General features: G+C 50.1%; 1 protein-coding gene across 2 annotated transcripts in view; it reads left to right on the plus strand.

Moving 5' to 3' along the window:
• The window catches only part of Zhx2 (zinc fingers and homeoboxes 2), a 163,815-nt gene that overhangs the window by 62,567 nt on the left and 82,412 nt on the right, over positions 1-18,836 (plus strand). For both annotated transcript variants that reach the window (XM_046464601.2, XM_046464600.2), the window contains exon 2: positions 4,039-4,108. The gene's annotated coding sequence lies outside the window, so the exon portion shown is untranslated. The remainder of the gene's footprint in view (positions 1-4,038; positions 4,109-18,836) is intronic.

The raw sequence follows: 18,836 nt of genomic DNA on the forward strand, positions 1-18,836 counted from the left end.
TGGGTACATAAGTACCTGCTCCTCAGAGTTGCAATGGAAAAGAGAGAAGACAAGTCCAGCCCAGTGCCTGGCACAGAGCGTGTACTCAGGTGGTGCCGGCTACCCTTGGCCACTTGCTAGTGATACTCTTTGGAATTAAAGGCTGCTCTTAGTGACCAAGGGGAAATCTTGTCTGGAAGGCAGACAGGAAGTAGAGATGGCCCATTCAGCTTGCAAAGGGACAACTAAGCCCAAACTCCACAGATGGCTTTATATCTTCACCCTTTTTGACCTTGACTTTCCTCTTGTTCCCAGCTCCAGCCAGAGTATGGGGCTCCCTCATCACTAAAACCCCCAAAACGATGCTGTCACCTCAGGACATAATGACCTGCTTACTAGATCCGAGTTTCTTGCTGGCCTGCTAGCTGATGAAGACAGGATGGAGTGCCCTCCCTAGCGGGGTGGCCCTGGGAGGGAGCTGACTTCTGGGAGCCCTTAAGTAGCTTCCCTGTTCCCCCTTCCGCTCTCCAGCAACTCAACAGGCTTAGACTAGCCAAGGGGAAAGGGGGGAATCTGTGGGGGAAGTGCTACCCGCAGATTTTTCCTCACTAGGCTTTTGCTCTGGGGGCCAGTGCTTTCTGGTGCAGAGTCTTGAGCCAGGAAGACAGGAAGTGTGCACGCTGGGAGCTCCAGGGGCCTAAAAAGCCCTTCATTCATTTGCAAAGCTCCTGATGAGCTGCTGCTCTGCACACCAGAGGGAGGGCTTCAGGGCTTGCTCTGAGGCAGTGGCTCCTCTCCACGGGGAGGCAGCTCTGTGGAGCGCCCCTGGCTCCACAGTCCCTGGGAGGGAAGTGACCAGCCAGGGACACAGAACAAGCATGTGAGAGAAGCAGGACCAGATTCTGGCCTCCTGTGTTCAAGACCAGTGCATGTCCCCCAGGCTGACAGGGACCAGATGTCTGCCCCTGGGGGATGGTGCCCTGCGGGTTCAAGGATAAACCCCCCAGCTCCGAGAATCATTCCCTGTGCAGCCCCAGCCAGATGCTCTGCTCCTCTGTGCCCAAGTGGCTGCCTCGTCAGTTGAGGATAATAACAGGTGTCGTGAGTAATCAGAGCTGCTAACGCACCTGCTTTCGCAGTGGTCCTGAGCACTTCAACTGTGTTAGCGCTGTGGGTCCTGCAGGGGAAGCTGGTGCCCGTGGGAGGAGCGAGGACAGTATTCAGGAGAGGGCCTAGCACAGCCCTGGAACTGCACAGAGCACAGGACAGGGCACTGAGAAGAAGCCAGCAAGCCAGGACACAGCAGGGCAAGGTAGGGTGGGGGAAGGGCGGGCTAGACCTCCAGGGCCTCAGCAAGCCGGGCGAGAAGAACTGACCTCTGCAGACACAGGAGGCATCTGGTAGATGCTCCTACCCAGGCCACCTCCTGATGCGTTATATTTTCTCACAATCTGCTGTGTTTCTCCCTTTTTATACCATTCCTTAAGGGTAGGGACTGAGCTTTATCTTCAGTGTCAGTCTGGTGCTTAGCACAAAATCAGATATGTTCAGGTACTCAATAAATGATTAATTGAATATTTAATACATTCAATATTTAATATCAACATAGTCAATATTTAAAAGCTATGCATTATACATTGAAGTCCTTTATAGATGTTGGTACCTACCCTGTATCTTCCACTCTGCAGGCATTTCTGCTGTGAAGTGATGTAGTGTGATCCCAGACATCCTTGCATTATGAAAATTTTAAAAAAATCAAAACTTTGGGGGACAACAGGGTTGCAACAGACACGACACAACCAAGTCAGTGACAAGGCACAGTCCTGGGGAGGGTAGCAACCCATTAAAATGGCCCATTAAATTTTGAATCAAACAAAGAAAGAAATACAGCAGCAATTTCAGGGCCTGTATAACCATGGGGCAATATTTAAAGAAAACAAAAATGGGAAACATGGTAGACGGTGACTGGAGCAGGCGAAGGCAGGTGTGGACAGATACTTTCCCCAGAAGTGAAAGTGAAAGAGCAGTTGCAGACTTTGCTAATGGGGCCAAGGTGGACAGTCCAGCATGGTCTCTACACAGAGATGAGGGAGACCTGAGCAGCAATGCTTCTGAGACCACATGTGGTCACAGTGAGCCACGGGAAGGCCAGGGAGTAGGTGGCATGTGGGCAGCAGAGTCAGTCACTTTACACCCAGCTGCTGGTATCTGGTGGTACAGAACATTAATGTGCTGGACATTTGTCTACGCACCAAGGCGACACTCACACTTCATTGACATCACTGCCCTAGCTGAGCTAATCCGCTTTCCGGAAGCAAGTGCAAGAGTGTAAATAACGTCCAGTTGTCCTTTGTATCCACAGGGTCTGCACACGCAGATTCAACCAGCCACAGCTGGAAAATGCATTTATCTGTAATGAACATGCACAGACTTTTTATATATAGCTTTTACATTGTATAAGGTATTATAAGTAATTAAAGATGACGGTATATGAGAGGATTGCAGAGATTATGTTACAAATACTTTGCCATTTTAAATGAGATACTCGAACATTAATAATTTTAATTTGCCCCTCCAGAGGACCTGGGGCAAATCCCCTTCCACGGGACTAGCAAAGAGGGAGATGAGATTCCAAGTCTGACCTCTAGAGCATGCTATATTGCGAGACAGTATTAATAACTAATAAACAAAGAAGACCAGTTGGTAATAGAGTGCGAGGTATCACAGTGCTAGGTAAACACTCTGCCTCTGAGTTTGCATCCCCAGCCCTAGCTGGCATTGAGAAGGACACCGGTCATTCACCCGTCAATTGTAGTACGTTCTCCTCTTGTAAGTCTATATACTATACCCACCTAACACCAAGTGTGTCACAAGAATATATGGAGGTGAGTAACGGTAATCAGGAGCATCAGAAACCTTTGTTGTGATGTCCCTCTCCCCATCAGGATCAACAGGACTACTCTAGTCATACCTCTGGAGATAGAATCAAAGGATAGCAGCCACAAACTATCAGAGAGCTCTGTGACCTCAGGAAAGTCACTTATCCTCTCTGTGCTATGATTTTCTCAACTGTGAGATAGGGCTAAGGACACATCCCTTAAAAGTTGGAAGCTGATTAGTTAGTGGAGGAGAAGCGTTTTCTAAGTCTTTCTAAGACTTGAACGTGCAGGAGTCACAGGGGGTCTTGTTAAAATGCAGTCCCTGCTGGGACCCTGCCCCTCCCTCGAGCTCCCAGGTGACCAGAGTCCAGCTTGAATGCCCAGAGCCCAGTGCCCGATGGCTACACAGTGAACACCATCTCCCCCCCCCCCCCGCCATTCCGAACAGTGCATCTTTGAGAGCAGGGATGGATGGATAGACTCACCTGAGAATTCTGAAGGAAACCAGAAAAAAACAAGGTTTGCTTTGAAGGTGGCTGGGTGCAGGGAGCGAGCCCCAGCCTTCAGCTGCTGGCTGCTGCCGCACACGTGCCCGCAGGTGGCCTCTGCCTGGCTGGCCGTGGAGCCTCCAGGGCTCAGGCCTCAACTCGCCGTGCTGGGGACACATCCTCAGAGGCCGGCACTCGCCTTGTTCTTCCAGTTTCCGGCTCTCCGAGGGATAATGGAAGCACACGGGGTGAGCTTGGCAGGAGTCTCTGGGGATATAAACACGCTTGGGGGGCTTTTGTTTTAAGGCCTCAGCATCCTTCCCACTGGAGCCCTGAGCATAGAGCTCCCCCTAAGCCCTCATCCAAACGGAACCACGTGTGGCCTGCTGCTGGGAGCAGGCAGGGGCGACTCCCGGGACACTGAGTGAGGTCAAAGAGGGCCCCCGGCCCACCCCACGCAGTTTCCCCATCAGTTCCGCTCTCCTGAAAAGCCTCCTCTCCCTGTCTCAGAATCGCCACAAAGCCCAGAGATTTTGAGGTTGGCTTAATGAGCAGCTCGGTCCTCATCCCCATTCGTCTTCCTTTTATCCTCCCACCTTGACCCCAGTCTCCCAGTGACTCAGTCCTGCTGGGAAGAGAGATGGCCACCCGGTGCTCTGCCCTGCTGCTAACCTTGAGTCCTTCTCCTGCAGGTCCCCACACACTGGCTGCTCTCGGAGCTGAGCTGGAAGGAGGTTCCCAGGATGTAAGCCACACGAGATGGTGAGTGGTGTGTCTGTGGGTGGTCACAGGTTGGGTCTCAGGGGAGAGGAGAGGGATGGGAGGAAGGGACAGGCAGCTGGCCGCACGCAGCCCTGACACTTTCCGCCCACGTGCACTGGGAGCAGCACTGTGCTGGGGATCCCGGGGCCAGTCCCTTGGAACTTGCTAGGTTCCTGTCAGTCCTTCCCCAGGAGCGAACTGAGCCTGCAAGTGTCTGCGCTGTCCTTTCTCTGCTCTGATGGCAGCAGCTCAGACTCACCATCCAGAAGGCGTGTGCTTAGAATTGTATTCAGAGAAGCTTTAGCCAAGGCTCAGAACAGAGAAGGAGATAGCTGGCTCCATGGTGTGCAATGGAGCCCTGAGAGCCCCAGGACTCAGGCAGGAGGAAGGCTGCTGAATGACCCACCCTCTCTCTGTGCTGCCTCTCCGTGGCAGGTTCTGCTGCAGAAGCCGCGGGATGAGATGACCATTGAGTCTCTCCAGTGACCTCACACCCGTTGGCCAGCTGCCCCTGAGCTAACACCTTATGTCCATGATGGGCGGGCAACTTGCAAAGCATGACGGGAGTTTTGCTGAGGCTCAGGGTGCTCCCTCCCATACCAGAGCCACAGAGTTACCAGCCAGCTGCACCATTGAGAATTGGGCCCAAGATCCAGGCCACACAGACCAGGAGGAAAGGCCAGGGAAGGTGTGGCAAGAGCACCCACCACCCACACCCCAGGAGGCAAAGCGCGGAGACCCAGACAGGCGGGTGGACCACAAGCATGACGTCACTGAGGGTGTGGCGGCCCTCTGGCAGGGGCAGGAACTTGTGCCCAAAACCCGGCCCACTGGGCGTGAGAAAAAATTGTACTCTGGATCCAAATGGGACACCCATGGCCCAGGGGAGGGTGTGAATAATGAGACATGGCTCTCCTTTGTGCTGTGCGTCTGGGTCTCCTGCCCCGTCAGCTGCAGCAATACTTCCCAAAGGCCCCTGAGGGCAGGGCACTGTGGGAGGCCAGAGATGGTGTTTTTCTCTCAGAAGCTGGCAGCCTGGATGAGAATCGAGTTTGACAGTTACTGTGCATGGGCTGTGTGTGCAGCTGAACCCTGAATGGTATGGGGAAGGGGCGGGGAAGAGGAGGAGGAGGAGGAAGCCTCAACAGGGAATCTGAGTCTCTTCTTGGCTGGTCCTTGCAAGTCTTCAGGCAGGAGTTGAGCTTCGAGGACAGAGCTGTGTCCTTGCACTCACTGGACCCCAAGTAGGTGCTCAGTGAATCATGGTGATAAAGTATCCAAGAGGCAGTTCCAGGAGGCGGTGTCTGTGCTTAGTGGCAGTGACCCTGGTTTCAAGTCCTGGCTGTTCCACTGGCTGTGGGGCCTCAGGCAAGTTGCCAGCTTCTCTGTGTGTTGGTTTTCTCATCTGTATAATGGGAATGGGGTAATAACTATCTCCTAGAGTGGCTGTGAGGATTCAAGAAGGTCATTCATATAAAGCTGCTTGGCCCCCGTCTACGACCTGGTGAGCACTCAGTGGCTATTAGCCCTTCTTCTAGTTGTGGGATAGATTCAGTGTTGGGTCTGAGATGAAGCAAGGGGCCCACTCTGAGCCCATTCTCTACAGCAGAGACACTGTGGTCGGGGACACCATTTCTCCTGCAGTCTCCCTCTGATGGTCCCTCTTGGTTCTGACATTGGTCCAAAGCCAGAGGCAGCTCTGCCATCTATTGCTAGCTGTGCGACATCTCTAATGTCCCCTTCCCCCAGTGAACAAGGACACCATATGCCAACATCCTTCCCTCTCAGAAGTGGTCTTGAAAACTGGAAGACAAAAACAGACTCCATCGCCACACACGGAAAACCGTGGAAGACTTGAGTTTGAGCAGTATGGTCTGGGTCCCCACTCCACATCAGCCTCCGCCCTTTCCCCAGGGAGGTCTGGCTGTCCCCAAGGCTAGAAGATGAACAGCTTGTCACTGGCTTCCCAGAACAATGCTTCCCTTGGCAGAAGGAAGCAGCAGCCACCACCCCAGGATTTTTACTGTATTTCAGATAAATTATATCTGCGTGGAACACTCTCAAGGTCACACTTCTTACTTTAATACAAGGCCTGGGGCTATAGAATTAGCTTGCTTAGGGGCCTCCCTTGTGGCTCCTCTGCCCCATCTCACTGTGACCCTAGCTGAGCATAAGATCGTGGTGCTGGCCAAATTGTGCATGACATAAGCCCAGCCCCATGCCTAGGAGTCTAAAAACACACCAGGTTCTTTTTCCTGGTATCTGCCAAGCAACTACCACCTCTCTCTGCCTTGGGTGGGAAGCAGGCAGGGATGAAAGGGTCAAATGGCCCCGACTGCCAGGGAACTGTGCTGAGGCACCCCTGCTGCAGAGATGCCGCCACGGATTAGCGATGTCTGCCAAGGAGGCTAGAAAAAGGACCGTGACCCACATGCCACTCTTTGCCATCCTTAGACAAAGTGGTGTCTAAGGTCATCTTCCTGCTTCCACTCTTCATGGTTTTAAGTCCATCAGCCTTTTTGTTCCTGATGATTAGAGAGGCAAGGCCCGGCGAACCTCGCTCACCTGGACCACTTCAGGACCAACCCAAGTGAGCAAGAAGACTTCCTCCCAGGGCCTCCCCACGTGGGGCGCTTGGCCGCCTCTCCCTACAGGAACTCATCTTGGCCCCCGTGAGTGGACTGATACAGAGAGGGCCCCCGCGGTCTGTGCTGAGCAGGTGTGACCCCAGCTGAGCATACTTGACCTGTACCTCCAGGCCACTGACTCTGGCCTGAATAGCACTGATGCTCTCACAAAAGCAGGGAGTTTATTGAAGTGGAAAATCATTCAGTGGGCAGCTTGGCCTCCATCTGAAATGGCCAGGGAAATTGAATTAGACTCCGCTGCACTTGCTGCGGAGAAGCTGCTTTTCCAGAGTTCACGCGTGTGTGGTGCTGCAGGGTAGTCCAGAGCGAGTTTTCCTTGAGTTTCCTGATCTATAAAATGGGGAGATAACATCTCGTAGAGTGGTTTGGGAGAGTAAATGAGATAAGAGGTGAGCTTTGCTCTTTGAATAGGGTCCAGAAAATTGGTACAGTTTGATTTTTTAAAAAAAAAAGAAAGAAAAAACCAACGTAGTTTTCAAATGACTCCTGTTAGTCTTTCAAGGGCTTTTCCTTTTTGTTCCTGATGATTCTTCAGTGGAAAATGTCCATTTAAATCCCCAACTTGAGGCTCTGGTCCCGTCTTCTGGGAGGAGTGGCTCCCAGGGTCCTGATATGAAAGAAGCCAAAAGTGTCTGTCGCACAGTGAGTCCCACAGCACAATGTTTCTCTAGCAGGGACCGGGCTGCGCGGCACCTGGACCATGTCCTCATTGTCCCTTCTATGCAGGCAAGTCAGCAATCGAATCCACTCCCTCAGCAAGGAAAGGCGGGACAGGAAAGGTGAGCTCGTGCCACACTGATGCCAACAGATTCGAGTGTGCGAGCACCCAGAGGATGGGATCTCCTTAAAAATGGGTTAGACTTTTGAAATGGAGCTCCACGCTCAGTCTAAGTCTTTGAGAATCTGCAGGAGAAAGAACAAATCCCTACTTAGAGGGGGTGGGGGAGGAAAGGAAGAAAAGGGAAAAAAGAAAGAAAGTCTATGTGAAGCAAGGCTGGAGAAGCTGTGCCCTGGTCACGGGGCCTGGTGTGGGTGGCTGCAGAGGGCTTGGGAAGCACAGCTGACCTCATTAGGACCCTGGGTTTTGGCTGAGGGCTAGGATTCTAAGGTGAGTGACAGACAGGTGCGGACCTTATCCCAGCCACCTGGAGCATCTGGCCCAGTGCCCTCTGGCTCACCAGGCTGGACACCCTCACTCTTTGGTCTTCTCTTCCGGACCCAGAGCAGAACTGCCCTGCAGCTCGGGCCCTGTCCCCACCTGCCCCCATGGGGCCCCACCCCAGCAGTCATCCCACAGCTCCACAGGCTGCAGAGAGGAGACTGTCCCCATCCCGCTCTTCCCTTCTCCCCACTGAAGCTCCACTTCCTAGCATGGTGGCCTTGAGGGTCTCTATCTTCATCCTTGAACATCCTTGAACAGTCTCAGACTCTTCCCTCCTGAGATGGAGCTGAGGGAGGCTATGGGGCAGAGGAGGCCTTGAGGCCAGAGTGCATGGCCAGCGTGGGCTCACTGAGGAGCTGTCACCAAGAGGCCAGGGCAGACCCTGGCATCATATCAAAACTCAGTGCAAGTCCAGTAGCTTCCTCTGAGGCCCTTATCCCCTCTTCTTGACTCTTACAGTCTCTACCACCCAACATGAAGCGATAAAGCAGAGTCCTTAAGATCATGCTGTAGGGGCCAGACTTGGAATCTCTTCTCTCCCTTTGCTAGTTCTGTGATTTCAGACAAGTTATTGAACTTCTTTGGGCCTCGGTCTCCTCATCCATAAAATGGGCCACCTCATAGGGTAGTCAGGATGACTATGTTGAAGACTCATAAAAGCTTATGAGTTTCTGGAATGTGCCTAGGACAGTGCCTAGCACAGAGTAAAAGTGGTAACAAAACCACTCAGTAAATGCAGAAGTCAGTGTGTGTGTCACGGTCACTTGACTGGCTTCAAAAAGATGGCAAGTTGCCTACTACAGAAATGAATGTTTCCTTCTGCCCACGAGTTCAGAGACCCTGGAGGAGGGAGGATTCCTGCAGACAGGGGAGATAGGAAGCTCAGCAAAGGCACAGAGGCAGACGAGCATGGGCATTTGGGGAGTGTCAGGAAGCCTGGGTTGCTGGGGCAGGAGAGCCTCGTGGGAGCACGTGGTGGTTGAGGTGGGCAAGGAGGATTGGTGCAATCCAGAGGTCCTCAGATGCCATGAGAGGGGCCAGACTGCCTGCAGGAAGCAAGAGGTGATTTTCAGAGGTGTGATGCCTTGGGCTCAAACAGGAGGGAGGGTCAGAGACAGAGGCTGGGTGGCAGCCGGTCTGATGGAGAGAGGGAATGAATGACCAGCTGGACCCCGGCAACCACAGCAGGGGTGGAGGAAAGGGGGGCTTGCTCCAGAAACAATTCTGAGCAACACCTGGCTGGACTTGGGTGGGGAGGGAAGGGGGGACTGAGAGCAAGACCCAGGCTCGGTTTGGGAACCGTAAGAGAAAATGACCCTGTTCACCAAGTAGTGGGCAGACAGAAAACGTGGTGGATGGAGAGGTGGCCTGGGAGTGTGGCCTTCCACGTGCCCGTGGATTGTGCATGGAGCAGAGGGCAGCATAGACCAGCTGCTACTGTGGTCTCAGGAGCCCTCGGATGGAATCAAGTTCTGGCTCAGCTACCTGGCCAGCTGCATGGACAAGGAGGGGTCGTTTAACTTCACTGAGCCTCAGATGTTCCTCTGTATAGTGAAAATTAAGTGGTTATTATCATTACCAACCTGAGAGGGCTTCTAGGATCAGTACATGTAAAACGTTAGGAACTGTCTGGCTGGGCGGGGGCTGCAGCTTGGTGGGGAGCACTGGCCCAGCATGGGCAAGGCCTGGTCCCCCCAACCCATTTAACATAAAAATGTTAAAAACTACATCTGGACCCAGTAAATACTCTCATTTGAGAGCCTGTTACCCACCATGAGCATTGCTGTTAAGTTCGGATTAGTGTTTGTGGCATCATCCTAGTGGGGACGTCCTGCATAGCCCTGGAACTCAGAAACCAGCTCAGGGAGGGAGGGATGTTTTGGGAGTCACCAGCACAGAGGCCATTGATGGCCAACCTGGTGGCTGTGCTCCTGCTGGGGTAGGGAGAGGAGGAAGAAATGAGATCGCCTGGGACTTCTTCAAATATGTCACTCTCCCTAACTGTATCCCCCTCCCCCTGCCCTAGCCTCCCAGCCTACTGCCCTATGAAAAATCAGTGTGGCCTCGCATCGCCAGTCTCAGGGTAGACAGCAGGCCCATGGAGAAGGCAGGGAGCCCGAGGGTGGGCTCTCTCAGGGACAGCTCAGGCCAGGAGACAGCTGGGCTGGGGACAGAGCCCTGGAGTGGCATCAGCACTTTGGAGGCAGGACCAGAAGCAGCAGTTCCATCAGGAAACTGAGCTACAACATCCCACCTGCCTCTGGCGTGACGTTCATCCACCCTGACTGACTACATGTAAGGCTCCCTGGCAGGCACTGGGTCAGGTGCAAGTTCAAGGGCATGTGAGGTGATCTTGGCTCCTTCCCCCCGTCCTACGAGTGGACCCAGTGTATCTAAGCTACAGGAGAAAGGAAGAGAAAAGTGAGAAATGGCATCTCACCCATCCCTTGTGTCTGTCTCAAGCTTTGTCCTGGTCACCCTGCCCTAAACCCTGTTCCGTGTGTTTTGGAGCCCAAAGTTTTTGATCAAGAAAATGATAATACCTGAAATTATTAGATAACCATGCTTAGTGGATATGTGGTTACGGTAGACTTTGGGTTATAAGATAGAAATCCAATTCAAGTTGACCTGAGTGTAAAACAGAAAGGTGGTCCATGTAACTGGAAAGTCTGAGCTGGCACCCAGCTGGGCTCAAACAATGACAATGGGAGTCCTCTCTGCAGCCCTGGCTGAGCTTCTGTGTGGGCCTCATTCAGGCAGGTTTCCCACACTGACACTGTGACAGAGTGGCCACCAACAGCTATTCCCATGGAAAGAGGATTTCGCTTCCCTAATGGTCCTTGCATGCCCTGGGATTGAAAGACCCAGGCCACATGTCCCCCTGTGAACCATCTGCATTGGTGGACCATGCTCATTGGCCAGGACTGGTCACATATGCCCACCAGGCATTGCCAGACCACAAGGACTGAGATCGGTGGGTGGGAACATTGGGGAAAGGGGGGCTACCAAAACCAGCACACAGTGTGAGAGTCTGCAGGGCATTCAGCGCCCAAGATAATGGACTGATTACTGTGGCTATAATTTTCAGAAGGGACCCAGTGGGAAGCATTGAACTTGGGGTAGGCCTCTGTGTCTAGACCACATGTGAAACAAATCCAGTGGCATATATTTTTGCAGAAGTGATGTCCCACCTGTGGGTGCTCCTCTGTAGCATGCTAAAGTGTCACAATGTACTGATGTGTCTCCCTCCAGAACCAGGGAGTAGCCCTTCGACTTACTTTTTGTGGAAAAAAGGCACTGTCTACATCTCCTTTACTTTGCTTTCCTTTTTCTTCTGTTTTATCATATCATTATTACAGCCAGCCTACTGGGTCTGGCTTTGTATGGCCGGTGAGCGAAGAATGGTTTTGTATTTATAAAAGCTTTGTAAAAACAAAACAAGATTACAAGAGAGATGGTGTGTTAATCCATTGCATGTTGCTATAACAAAACACCTGAGGCTGGACAGTGAGTAAAAAAGAGAGTTTATTAAGCTCACAATTCAGAGGTTGAAAGTCCAAGATCAGGTGGCCACATCGGTTTGGCCTCCAGTGAGGGCCTGTGGGCACATGGCATCATAGTGGCAGGGGCACATCTGCAAGAGACACGCAGTGAGACAGGAAGGCAGAGAGACACAGAGTTAGGCATTTGCTCCTATTATGACAACTTGCTCACACTGGGCCTCTGAGGGGACTATGTTAATGTCCTCCTAGGGCAGTGCCACTGCGACCTAAGCCCCTTCCACTAGGCCCCTCCTCTTAAAGTTCTACCACCTTGACAGGGCTCCAATGGGGATCAGGCTTCCAGCAGAGGACCCACTGGGGGACATGCTCATGCCGTATCCAAACCTCAACAGATCACATGTGACCTCCCTCTGGTCCTTCAGAGAACACAGTGCTGACCTCAGAAAGCACCTGGGCTGTGGCGTGTCCCCTGGACCTGGTCTGGACACTGCCCTGGATGACCAGAGCCCTGTGGGGCCTTTAGCTACCAAAGCCACGGGACCTTCCCTGCATGGTGACATTAGTGACATTTGCAGCAACAGCAGCAGGCCCTGTGCAGGCACCAGCAGAGATAGAAATGGGGTAGCACTTGATCAAGTACCGTCTCCTCTGATCTTCCAGTCCCCAGAGGCAAGGACACACAGCTGTGGGCTGTGTTCTGTATGTAGAGACCAAGGCTTGGGGGAGTGGGTCACTGTCCCCAGAGATGTGGCAGAGCCAGACAGGGCTCAGGCAGTTGGGCTGCAGACTTTCCTGCTTTGCTTCCCTGCCATTGCCTTTCGCTCTCCTTTAGAGCAAGAGAAATCTTTGCCTCCCCCTTTAATTCCCTAGCCCCCACCCCAATTTTTTGGCAAAACTCCTTTCTACTATAAAAGGGCAACTGAAAACCAGAACTGTCAGAAATGGCTCCAACGAGCCACGCATGGGGCTCACACCTGTAACCCCAGCAACTCAGGAGGCTGAGGCAGGATGATCACTAGTTGGAGGCCAGCCTCAGCCATTCAGTGAGGCCCTCGGCAACTTAGTGAGATCCTGTCTCAAAATATAAAGGGCGTGGGGATGTGGCTGAGTGGTGACGCACTCCCAGGTTTAATCCCTAGTACCAAGAAAAGGAAGAAAGAGCTCAGGCACAAACATCAAAAATGTTGGTTTTGACATTCATTCATTTGTCCATCCATCAGTCCACCCGTCCATTTGTCCAGCAGAGACAACACAGCTCCAAGGACCTCCTGAGAGCCTGCGTCTTTGCCATTGCCATCTACAACGCCCCAGCCATCACATCCTCCAGATTCATTGTCACCAGGAGGCTCAGAGGGACGCTCACTACAGAGTACCAAGCACTTGATTAATATGCTGGGATTCGGGCCGCACCAGACTTCTTAGCCCCCTCCCCCACCCGGTTACCATGGCGACATTATTTTAACAAACAGCTTCTTAATATTTAATGAAAATTATGCTTCTGACAAGCGAGCAGAAGAACAACCGCACTACAAAGGGCTGAAAAGGGTCCACGAGGATATTTTTGCACAAAGCCATCAGTGTCCCCGATCCCTGTGTGCCGTTGGCTGCCAGAACATGCCAGCTCTCTGGGACAGGAAGCTCTGCGATGCCAGACCTGGGTGATGCACAGCAATTGAAGGTTGTCACTTTTTTAACGCAGAATGTCACAACGGCTCCGCAAGGAAGGGGTAGCGTGATAGCGTTATTAAACACTCCTGTGTACACCAATCTGCTCCGTTCACCCCCCACTCGCCTGAGGCTGCTAAGAGCCTCGTTTGCTTCCTGTGTCCTGATTGGAGCTGGAGCGTTAGGCAGCCCAGAGCTGAGGCCAGAGTGAGAAGCAGCCGGGCCTCTTCCTCACGGCACCATCTGTCCATCGGATTCAGTAGCAGGCAGGTGCAGGGATCAGGGGATCCAGCCCTCTGCCCTCAAGGGGGTGCATGCCAAGAGAGAAAAGAGCACAAGGACACAGACCACCCTCTGGCAACCTCTGTCACCATGTGGGTCTATGGGCCAGGCACTGTGCTAAGCCTTTGAAGGCAAGCATTCATTGCACACTCCAGTGAGATCAACCAATGAGAAAGATGGGTGAATAACTATAAAAAAGTGTAAGGAAGACAATAAGGGTGGTCTCTTAGCTGTGTGGCCTTGGATAAGTTATTCTACCTCTCTGTGCCTCAATTTTCTCATCTACAAATCAGGGATAATAACACTATCTACATTAACAGTTGCCATGAGGTTTGAAATGAAATAAACACCCAAGGAGCCTTAAAAGAATACCTAAAATACTTAAGACAATAGAGACATGGTGCGTATTGAATGCCAGCTAGCACTTCAGATTCCCAGGGTGCCACACGCGATTGCAAGCAGCTGATGCATAGTGAGTGCTTACTACAGCCAGGTGCCGAACCGGGAGTTGTACACTTTCATTGAACCTGCCCAGGTAACCCTGGGAGATGACCACTGTCATCGTCATTATCCTCACCTTGCATGTTCCTCAGAGGAGTCAGGGAACCTGCCCAAAATCCTGAGGCCAGTAGGAGGACATCTGAGTCCAGTTGGTTGGGATTCACCACCTCATCACAGTGACGAGTGCATTGTCACAGAAGCACAGGCATGATGCCATGGAAACACGGGGCCTCATGTCCCCATGGTCATAAGGTGGAGAGCAATGGCGAGGAGAAGCCCTGGGCATGGGAGGCTTGGGCTTGAGGACGTGTGGTCTGGCTTAGCACTGGTGGGGGCTTGTCTTAAACATATATTAAGACATTTATTTAAAATATGCATTGGATTTTTATTAAAATAAATGAACAGGAAGAGGAAGAGCGAGACAGAAGGGAAGTGTAGCATTTTCTGTTTGCTCCAGTCAGAATTTCATTGAGTAGAGCCATCAGAAGCTGTCTGTAGGGCTGGGTGTATGGGTGGAAAATAATGTTTCCTGCCAGGACCTTCAAGAGCAAAGAAAGAGGCAGAGAAAGGTGAATTTGAATCATGTGACAAAATACAATCAAAGTCATAGAGTGTTGCATTTTTTAAAAAACATATCTGTATCAGCTATTTATTGAGGTGATAGTGCTGTGTAACAAACAACCCCAGGCCTGAGTGGAGGACAACAAGCAACTTTTGCTTAGCTCACAGATCTCCAGGCTCAGGGTGGAGTCGGCTCACACTCCTCCAGTCTGTTAGGGACTCTGCAGGTCCTGAGTGGGCTCACCCACATCTCTGGGCATTAGCTGACCTAAGACAACCCCTGGTGGGGTGGCAGGAGATGGAGCTCCATGTCACTCACCCCACAGGCCCACCCAGGCACAAGCTCATGGTGATGACAGAGGAACAAGGGTACAAACGAAAATCTGCCAGTCTTTCTCAAGTCTTGGCTTGCATCACATCACCGCCATCCAACATGCCAACGCAAAGCTCATGGCCAGAGTCACCGTGGGAGGCCCCTAGGAGGTGGTGTGTCCCAGAGCATGGCCACAGGGGAGGGGAAAGGTGCCAAGGCTGCTCCTGCAGGCAGCAGCCTGTTTCCCAAAATCCTCCAGAGGAAACCCTGTGGGAGGAGTCCTCAAGGATAAACTGGGGACATCCTCATAATTTCTCCTGCTCCAAGAGCCACAGAGTGAACTTGACCTCAGAGGAGACCTCGGCGCAGGACGTTGAGTCAGCATCTGCCTCTGCCACTTTGCACCTGATCCCAGGTGTCTATGGCGACAAGTGGAACCCCCCAAGAGGAGGGGGGCCTGGCGGACTCTCCAGAGCACCAGGAGCAGCTGCATCGTCTGTCCTACACAGCTGTCCTGCAGAGGAGGAGCACATCCTGGGAACCCAAGGGAGCCACGTGCCCCCCTGCAGGCTCCGGGTACCCAAGGTTTGCCCTAAACGCCGTCTGCCCCGAGGTGTAGGTCCGATGAAAGAAAGGCCTGTCTAAGGATGTTTTCCTGCACCGTTTCTTTTTTCACAATAGCCCAACACCTTGAGTCTCTCTCAGACTTGATTCTTACAACAACAATCAGGACTGGCATTTTTCCCATTCCACAGAGGAAGAAACTGAGGCCCAAAGAACTTAACTGATTTCCTCAGAGTGGCAGAGCTGGTGTCTATATCAGCCCTGGATCTCTCTCCACCATCGAACCCCAGCTCCACCCTCAGGCTGCTTCCTGTGCATTCACACACGTATGTTCAAATGCTGGTTCTGCCTCTCACAGATATATGACATTGCTATGTCATTTGCCTCCTCTGAGCCATAAAAGGGAAAGAATCTCACTGCTCGCTCTTCGAGGGTTGTTAGGAGAAGTAAATGAGTTTAAAGTTATTGAAATGTTCTCTAGTGCTGCCCAGGACTTGGAAACGTGTCTAGCACCATCTCATTTAATCTTGTCTCATTTAATCCTCAAAACAGCCCTGAGAAGCACCATTGCCATTCAATTTTTGGAGGTAGGAGCTTGAAGCCTGACAATGAGTGACTTCCTGAGTGACAGTCCACAGAGGGGCTGGGACTTGGACACTGTCCGATCCAGAGCCTGTGCCTTTACCCCACTGACCCCTTTCTGCTCACCTGATAAAGGTTCAGCAAGGCCACCAAAAATACCAGCTGTTGCTATGACTTTGGAACCTTGAGATCAAGATGCCCCTAAGGCCCCAGCCCAGGACAGACCCACTGACCTGCAGACCCATGCGGGAACCCAGCCCTAGGCCTAGGACCACCCCACCCACCTGCATAAGATCCAAGGCTAAAGTCAGTCCAAGGACCACCCAGCCAACTGGCAGACCCACACTGGACCCCAGAACCAACCAGCAGACCTACCCCAGATCCCAGCCACAGGCCTAAGACCACCCTGCCAACCAGCAGATCCACACCAGGAACCAGGCCTACCCCTCCTCCATCTTGGGACATTGCAGCTATCATCATAGCCCTCCCCACACAGTAACCTCCACCCTGGGACAACAGACAGGTCCTGGAGGTAGCTGCATCTCCAAATAGGCAGCCCACCTTTTCAGCTCCATCTCTGAAAGTGTCTGCATCCATCTTGGGACATCCTCACTGCTATCCTGAGTTACCTCTGCTATTGCCACCACCACCATTAGTTGCAGTAGCATTTACCATGGGACACCAGCAGGGTCTAGAAACCCAACACCAAGGTGAGGTACAGGTTATCTGCAGGGACACATAAGATTATAGGGTAGAAACTGTAATACCTCAGATCCGCACTGCAAGAAAGGAAGACACATACACAGCATAAAAAAACAAGGGAGGAAAGTGCCCCAAACAAAACAAGACACTACAATAACAGAACCCATGGACAGCGCAGTTGATGAAATGTCAGAGAAGGAGTTCAGAATGTACTTAATTAAAATGATCTACAAATTAAATAATGACCTAAGTGAGCAAATACAGGCAAAAATTGATCACTCCAACAAAGAGATAAGGGAGCAAATACAGATAGCAAAAGACTACTACAAAAAAGACAGAGATTCTGAAAAAAAAAATCAGAAATCTTTGAAATGAAGGAAACAATAAATTAAATTTAAAAAATTCAACAGAAAGCATCACCAACAGACTAGATCACTTGGAAGACAGAAGATCAGATAAGGAAGACAAAATATATAATCTTGAAAATAAAATTCACCACACAATGAGGATGGTAAGAAACCATGAACAGAACATCCAAGAATTATGGGATAACATCAAAAGACCAAATCTAAGATTTATTAGGATAGAGGAAGGCACAGAGTTTCAAACCAAAAGAATGCACAGTTTCCTCAATGAAATAATATCAGAAAATCTCCAAAACATGAAGAATAAATTGGAAAATCAAATACAAGAAGTTTACAGGACATCAAATGTACAAAAATTACAACAGATCTACACCAAGACACATTATAATGAAAATGCCTAGCATACAGAATAAGGATAGAATTTTAAAAGCCACAAGAAAAAGGAATCAGATTACCTATAGGGAGAAAACCAATTAGGATCTCTGCAGATTTTTCAACCCAGATCCAGAAAGCTAGAAGATCCTAGAATAACATATACCAAGCTCTGAAAGAAAATAGATGCCAACCAAGAATCTTATATCCAGCAAAGTTAAGCTTTATATTTGATGAGGAAATAAAAACCTTCCATGATAAACAAAAAAATTTATAACTAGAAAGCCTGTACTACAGAACATCCTTGGCAAAAAAATCCATGAGGAAGAAATGAAAAAAAAAAAAACAATGAAAATCAGCAAAGGGAGGTATTACACTAAAGGAAAAACCAATGCAAAGAGAAACCAAGTCAAGTTAAATACCAAAAATAAACAAAATTGACCAGGAATACAAATCATGTGTCAATAATAACCCTGAATGTTAATGGCCTAAACTCACCAATCAAAAGACATAGATTAGGGCTGGGGCTGGAGCACTTGCCTAGCACGGGGTTCAATCCTCAGCACCACGTAAAAATAAATAAAGGCATTGTGTCCATATACAACTATAAATTTTTTTAAAAAGACATAGACTGGCATATTGGATTAAAAAAAAAGAACCAACAATATGTTGCCTTCAAGAGACTCATCTCATAGGAAAAGACATCCACAGACTGAAGGTCAAAGGCTGGGAAACAACATGCCACTCACACGGACTGTGGAAACAGGCAGGGGTTTCCATCCTCATATCAAACAAAGTAGATTTCAAGCCAAAATTAATCAGAAAGGATAAAGAAGGACATTTCATACTGCTTAAGGGAAACATACATCAACAAGACATAACAATTATAAACATATATGCCCCAAACAATGGAGCATCTACATTCATCAAACAAAGTCTTCTCAAGTTCAAGAATCAAATAGACCACAACACAATAATTCTGGGTGACTTTAACACACCTCTTTCACCACTGAATAGATCTTCCAAACAAAAGCTGAACAAAGAAACTATAGAACTCAATAATACAATAAATAACTCAGACTTATCAGACATATATAAAATATTTCATCCACCAATGAGTGAATACACTTTCTTCTCAGCAGCACATGGATCCTTCTCTAAAATAGACCATATATTATGCCACAAAGCAACTCTTAGCAAATACAAAAAAGTAGAAATACTACCCTGCATTCTATCAGATCATAATAGAATGAAATTAGAATTCAATGATAAAATAAAAAATAGAAGCTACTCCAACACCTGGAGACTAAATAATAAGCTGTTGAATGAAAAATGGGTCGCAGAAGACATCAAGGAGGAGATTTAAAAATTCTTAAAGGTGAATGAGAACACAGATAAAACATATCGAAATCTCTCTAGGACACTACAAAGGCAGTTCTAAGAGGAAAGTTCATTGCATGGAGTTCATTCCTTAAAAGAAGAAAAAGTCAACAAATAAATGACCTCAC

The sequence above is a fragment of the Marmota monax genome, unplaced genomic scaffold, assembly GCF_021218885.2.
Source record: "Marmota monax isolate L192 unplaced genomic scaffold, Marmota_monax_Labrador192_F-V1.1 WCK01_AAM20220418_F8-fsc00003, whole genome shotgun sequence".
Lineage (NCBI taxonomy): Eukaryota > Metazoa > Chordata > Mammalia > Rodentia > Sciuridae > Marmota > Marmota monax.